This window comes from Aristolochia californica, unplaced genomic scaffold (genome assembly GCF_029961685.1).
Source record: "Aristolochia californica isolate CCGP_79_NKW_82.1479 unplaced genomic scaffold, dmAriCali1.0.hap1 SCAF_11, whole genome shotgun sequence".
NCBI lineage: Eukaryota > Viridiplantae > Streptophyta > Magnoliopsida > Piperales > Aristolochiaceae > Aristolochia > Aristolochia californica.
Window position 1 is genome coordinate 10,549,947 of NW_027181782.1, and position 5,785 is coordinate 10,555,731.

A 5,785-nucleotide genomic window follows, 5' to 3' on the forward strand; every position below is an offset into this window, starting at 1 on the left:
TGTCAATTTCCGTTTAATGTAATTCCATTTGGTTTTGTTTGGTTTAGATGTAATATGGCATGAACCAATTGACCTATGGGTCTAATTTGTATTTTCATCCTCAACCCTATTTATGGGGACGTCAAGGTGAAGGAAAGTAAGTATTGAGAAAATTAGAATTAAATAGGTCAGATTCTCCCTCAGAGGTCCAGGTCGAGCTTCCTTCAAACCTCAATCATTCCATTATGAATTCCACCATTCCACATTCCAAAAATAAGAATCCTCTTCCAACATCAAGATTCAATATGGAGGGAAGAGACGAAAGAAGGGTGACTCGATCCATGGCTCGGGAAGAATCTAACAACCAGCTTTTCAAGAGCGAAAGGCATAGGTACTTAACCCAGGACCATAACATCACACCCCACCTTCACGAGCCGACAACCACGGCGGCACAACGACACATGCCCAACCAGGTTTCTGCCAACCCTACTTATTATTTTAATCCAGCCTTTGCGCGTGACGCAGGGACATTGGCCCGACCCGGTTTCTGCTGACCCTACCAATAATTTTAATCCAGCCTCTGCGCCATTGCTGAGAATCGAATTCGCGACGTGAGAGTCTGCTCAAATGTTAAGCACCTAACCAATACATCCCAAAAGACCGGCCTGTCAGGAGCGGAAGGAATATGTACTTGACCTAGGACCATAACAGAGAAATACCATTAAGGGATATGGCAGTATATGTGGATGATATTGTTATTATCAATAGTTACCATTGTGGCATTCAAAATGTAATGCAAGACCTTAATAAGGAGTACCAGACCAAGGACCTTGGGCTTCTCAAGTACTTTCTTGGGATTGAAGTTCTTCAATTCAGACATGGTATAGTCCTATCACAAAGAAAGTACGTACTTGATTTGTTGAAGGAGTCCAGGATGTTGGGATGCCTGCCTATTAGGAATTAGACTCCCTAATTCCAAAATAAAGAGAGCAATAATAATAATCATGGAAGAAAGGAAAACCAAGCACAAAAATACAAGAAGATTTATACAGGTTCTCCTCAAGGTGAGACTACGTCCTATCTTCTGCCACTACTGTAATCCACTATAAAGATAAAATAGTTTACAAGAAAAATCGCACACACTTATAGGTGTTTTCTCTAACCTCTCTCGGGCTACAACTCCAAATGCTTCTCGGGATGATGATACTCGTCAAGGTGATTAAACCCTAACAATGACGCCCCTATATAAAAAGAGAAAATTAGGGCAACTGGATTACAAGTGTGAAATCCCCACACTACCCTTAATGACACAAAAGTCATTATATCGTGGACCCGAGCCAGAGGGTAAGGTGTTAATTAAGCTCCACAACTTAACACTGCCTGCAAACACTCTTCTGGAACCTAATGTTAATTTGTGTGTATGAAGTGGTAGTTGTTTTTTTATGTTGGTCGGTTTCAACGGTAAATTGGGAAACTGATCTATCTTATAGTGACAAGACCAGATATTTCACAGTTACAAGAAGTTATGATTCCTTACATCCATAGATCTAGGTTTTATCACTTCATTAAATTGAAGTGATTGAGACTCAATAGATCTCTCATCACTACTATGGTTGAGAGAACGTACAGAGAGACCCAAACATTTCAGCTACCTTAGGGGAGTTGATAATTAATTTATAGGATGTTGTTGTCCTACTTGGTTTGATCATGTATGGTGGAGCAGTTACAGGTAGGACAAATATTAGTGATTGGAGAGTAATCATGGTTAGGCTACTTGGTTGTCTCGCACCACCATAGGCCATAAAGGGTGTATCCGAAAGAAAATATCACCAACTTGTATCCGAAAGAAAATATTGCCATCATGTACAAGTTGGATGGACTATTATGTTATCTTTGAATGTTCCCAAGTTTTATTGGCCTTGTGACGTCCTCACTACTTATTTTTTGAATAAATGTATGCACTCTAGTGTGCTCAAAAGTTCCACCCCCTTCTCTTAACTATTTCTTGATTCAGTTCCCTTCCCATTGGAACCTAAGGTATTTGGATGCACATATTTTGTTCATCACTTGAGGCCTTCCCAGGGTTACTTCCTTCCCCATCCTATTCTAAAGATCAAAAAGGTTATGTGTGTTACTCTCCGTCCTTGAAGAAATTTTTTATCTTAGCCGATGTTTCCTTTTTTCAGCATCAATCCTATTGGCTTCTAGCTCTCCTACTAATTTTTCATAATCTTCAAGGATGCCAAAGCCACTTATACCATGGATTATAATTTTCAGACTATGGACCTGCCTTCTAAACAACCTCTCTCTACACCCGTTGATCAGTCATGTATGGAGTCTTCAAATGATCTGCAGGTATGTTCTCCTTCTTCATCTCCAGTAGTTTATGGACTGTGTTATGATAATTGGCCCATTGGTCTTTGCGAATATCCCACTCCATTATTGTTAGGCCTCCATCCACTTCACACCCTATCTCTCATTATGTTTCCACTCATCGATTATCTCCAAGTTTTTTCTTTTTCCTTTCCATCATGTCTTCTTACATCATTCCAACCTGCTAATAGGAGGCTTTGAATGATTCGAGGTGAAAATTTTTCATGGATGAAGAGATTCAGGCTATGTATCACAATTCCACTTTGCATTTGCCACTTTTCCTCTAGGAAAAGAGGTAGACAGTTGTGAATGGGTCTACTCCCTAAAGTGCAATCCATATGGTTCTATTGTGTTGGAATATATGATGTAATTATGATGGCACTGATGTAATTAAGTTTATGTTTCTTATCTCTTCTTCACTCTTATTAGGGTGAAGGGTATACTAGTAATATTGGTAGTTTTGATATCTATAAATATACCTTATGGGGGAGGGTTTGGATGTAAGTCCATAACCTTCTATTTTCTTCAAATGGTGTCTCTCTCATTTTTCTCATGACCTAAATCATGGAGTCCTGAAAATCCATATGGTATCAGAGCTTTGATTTTCAGGACTCATATCCATGGTGTTCTAGAAAAAAAACATTTTTATTTTTTCCTTCTTTGCTCATATTAGTGTTTTTTTTCATTGTTATTGGAACTACGTTTCTGCTAATGCGTATTTCTAGTAACATCTACCAGCAATTCAATAAAATATTTTTGTTCTGATCATTTGGCATTGTTGTATTGTGGACTCAATAGCACATCGAGTCACACAACGAAGGAGGCAACAACAACTCACTCAATAGGATTTATTTCTTATATTACTTTGAGTAGGATTTATTTCTTATATTGTTTTAAGTAGGAGTTATTTCTAATTACTTTATATGTAAGGGCATTATGGGGAATTATTGTAACCCTAACCCTAAAACTTCATGACGTGACCTATTTAAGGGAAAGGAATGAATGAAATAGGTAAGCTTTGAGATTTTAGAATAACCTAGTGTAAACAGGTTGAGATCTCCTCTTGATCTCGAGTTTAGGGTTTACTCCAAAAATGCAACCTATCCTTCACCTTCCATTGCCATCCATCTTCACCAACTTCATCCACCATCATCCCTAGTTGGAAAAGGAGCTTCCTGCCCGTTTTCAGAGCCCAAAGAGAGGGTCTTCCCTCCTCATCAACGTCAACCTCAAGTAGGGTTCAATTCCCTCTTGACAAGCAGCAAAAAGGGAAGAGTTCTGGTTCTTCCACGTGAAGGATTAGAGCAACTCCCCTTGTTGGGAAATCATCACGGAAACAGAGCAAGGACAGCCTTCAAAGTGAGCCAAGGCTGCCCCCTAAGCTAGGCCTTCAAATCCTAGCATGAGCTGCATCAAATCAGGGTTGAAACCCTGATTTACGTGAGCAAGAACAGGTATTCTTCCATTATCTCTCCACCTTAATTAATTCCATTCTAGCTAAAATGAGTTCATAAAAAGGGAGACTGATCACTGGTGGAAGATTAGCCAAAGAAGGGATCTTTAACCCTCCTTACCGAGTCCAACAACTCAGTACCAGTGCTGGATTCACAAATCCCACGCAGTGTTACTCAATCCATAACCCGAGACCGTAACAACTTGGTATTAGAGCAGGTTAACATGGGGGATAATGTCAGCAATGAAGAAATCCAAATCAGGATACAAAAGATAGAAGATAGCCTTGAAACAACACAACCAGTGTTGCGGAAAGTTTGTGGTTTGGAAGAAGAGATGAGCCAAGTCATCAACATGCTACAGAAGTTGAGGACAGAGAGACATCAGAGTCCAGAGGTAAGAGAGGTTGCTCAACCATATCACATAAGAGGGGAGCAGTGGCCTGGGTGTACTACTGTCCAAGGACCTCAGCATGGAGGCACAGTTCCAAGGTACACGAAGTTACAGTTTTCCTCTTTCAATGGTTCTGTTGATCCCTTAACTTGGTTGCATAGATGTGAAATTTTTTTTTGAACCAAGGGACTACGGGATAAGGTGCAACTAGCCTCTTTCCATATGACAGATGAAGCCATGTTATGGGTTACTCAAGTAGAAAAAGAGAGACGACTTGGGGAGAATTTAAAAATCTATGCACAGTTAGATTTGGGCCTCCTGCCAACAGCAACCCCCTGGGAGAGTTAGTCCTATTGAGACAAATTGGTTCGGTGGAACAATATCAAAAACTATTCCAAAAAAAGTTGGCTCGTGCTGGTGAGAGGGTATTGGTTGACCAGCAGGTCTCCTTATTCACAACTGGTCTCAATGAGTATTTACGGCTAGAGTAGAACTCCTTATGCCCATGGATTTAGCTCATGCCATGAATATGGCCCGAGCAATGGAACAATGACAACAGTTGCAGCAACGTAAGCCGGGTTGGTCAGGTGAGAGGAACACTTCCTCCACATGGCAAGGGCACCGCCATAATTCATCTCAGGGAGCATGTCCAACAGCACCATCCAGACACACTCCGACTACGACTTGGGTTGCCGATCCCCACCCTGGTAATTCCCTACTGAGCTTTATAAAAAAATTAAAGAGTGCGGAAATGACAGAAAGGCAGTCCAAAAATTTATGTTATAACTACGATGAGCATTATTGAGTAGGACACCAATATAAATGATTGTTTTGGCTCGAGGTGGAGGATTCAGAGGATCCAGAGGAGCCAGAGGATATTATCGAGGAGGAACCACCAGAGATATCCTTGCTGCTATTACTGGGCAGAAATCGCCTACTACAATGCAAGTCCAAGCTCATGTCATCGACCGAGAACTGGTGGGACTAGTCCACTCGGGGAGTACACACAATTTTTTGAGTTTGACAGTCGCACAACATCTCTAGCTCTAGATACACACTCATCCGACAGCCACCGTCTCAGTGGCCAATGCGAGAAGGTCCCTAGCTATGGGATTAGTAAGACGGTAACTTTTTCCATTGGCTCTACTTCATTTAATGCTGAATTTTTTGTTATTCCCCTGGCGGGATTTGATATGGTATTAGGCATTAAATGGTTACAAACGTTGGGGACCATTATGTGAGACTTTTCGGCTTTAACCATGAGATTTTATTTGGCCAGAAGTCGGGTGCTCTTACAGAGCTATCAGGTGGACAGGGCCCACCACATACACACTTTGCAGACACAGGATCAGCCTGACAGTACTAGTGATGGTCTGGTTGAGGAGTTCTCTGACCTCTTCCAGGAGTCTTCGGGTTTGCCTCCCATGAGGCACTGTGACCACATGATCTGTCTGAAACCAGGATCTGAGGTAGTGGTTGTGTGACCATACCGTTACCCACACCTTCAAAAGGATGAGATAGAGCGTCAGTGCCATGAGATGTTGAAACAAGGTCTTATTCATCCCAGCCGCTCCCCATTCTCTTCACT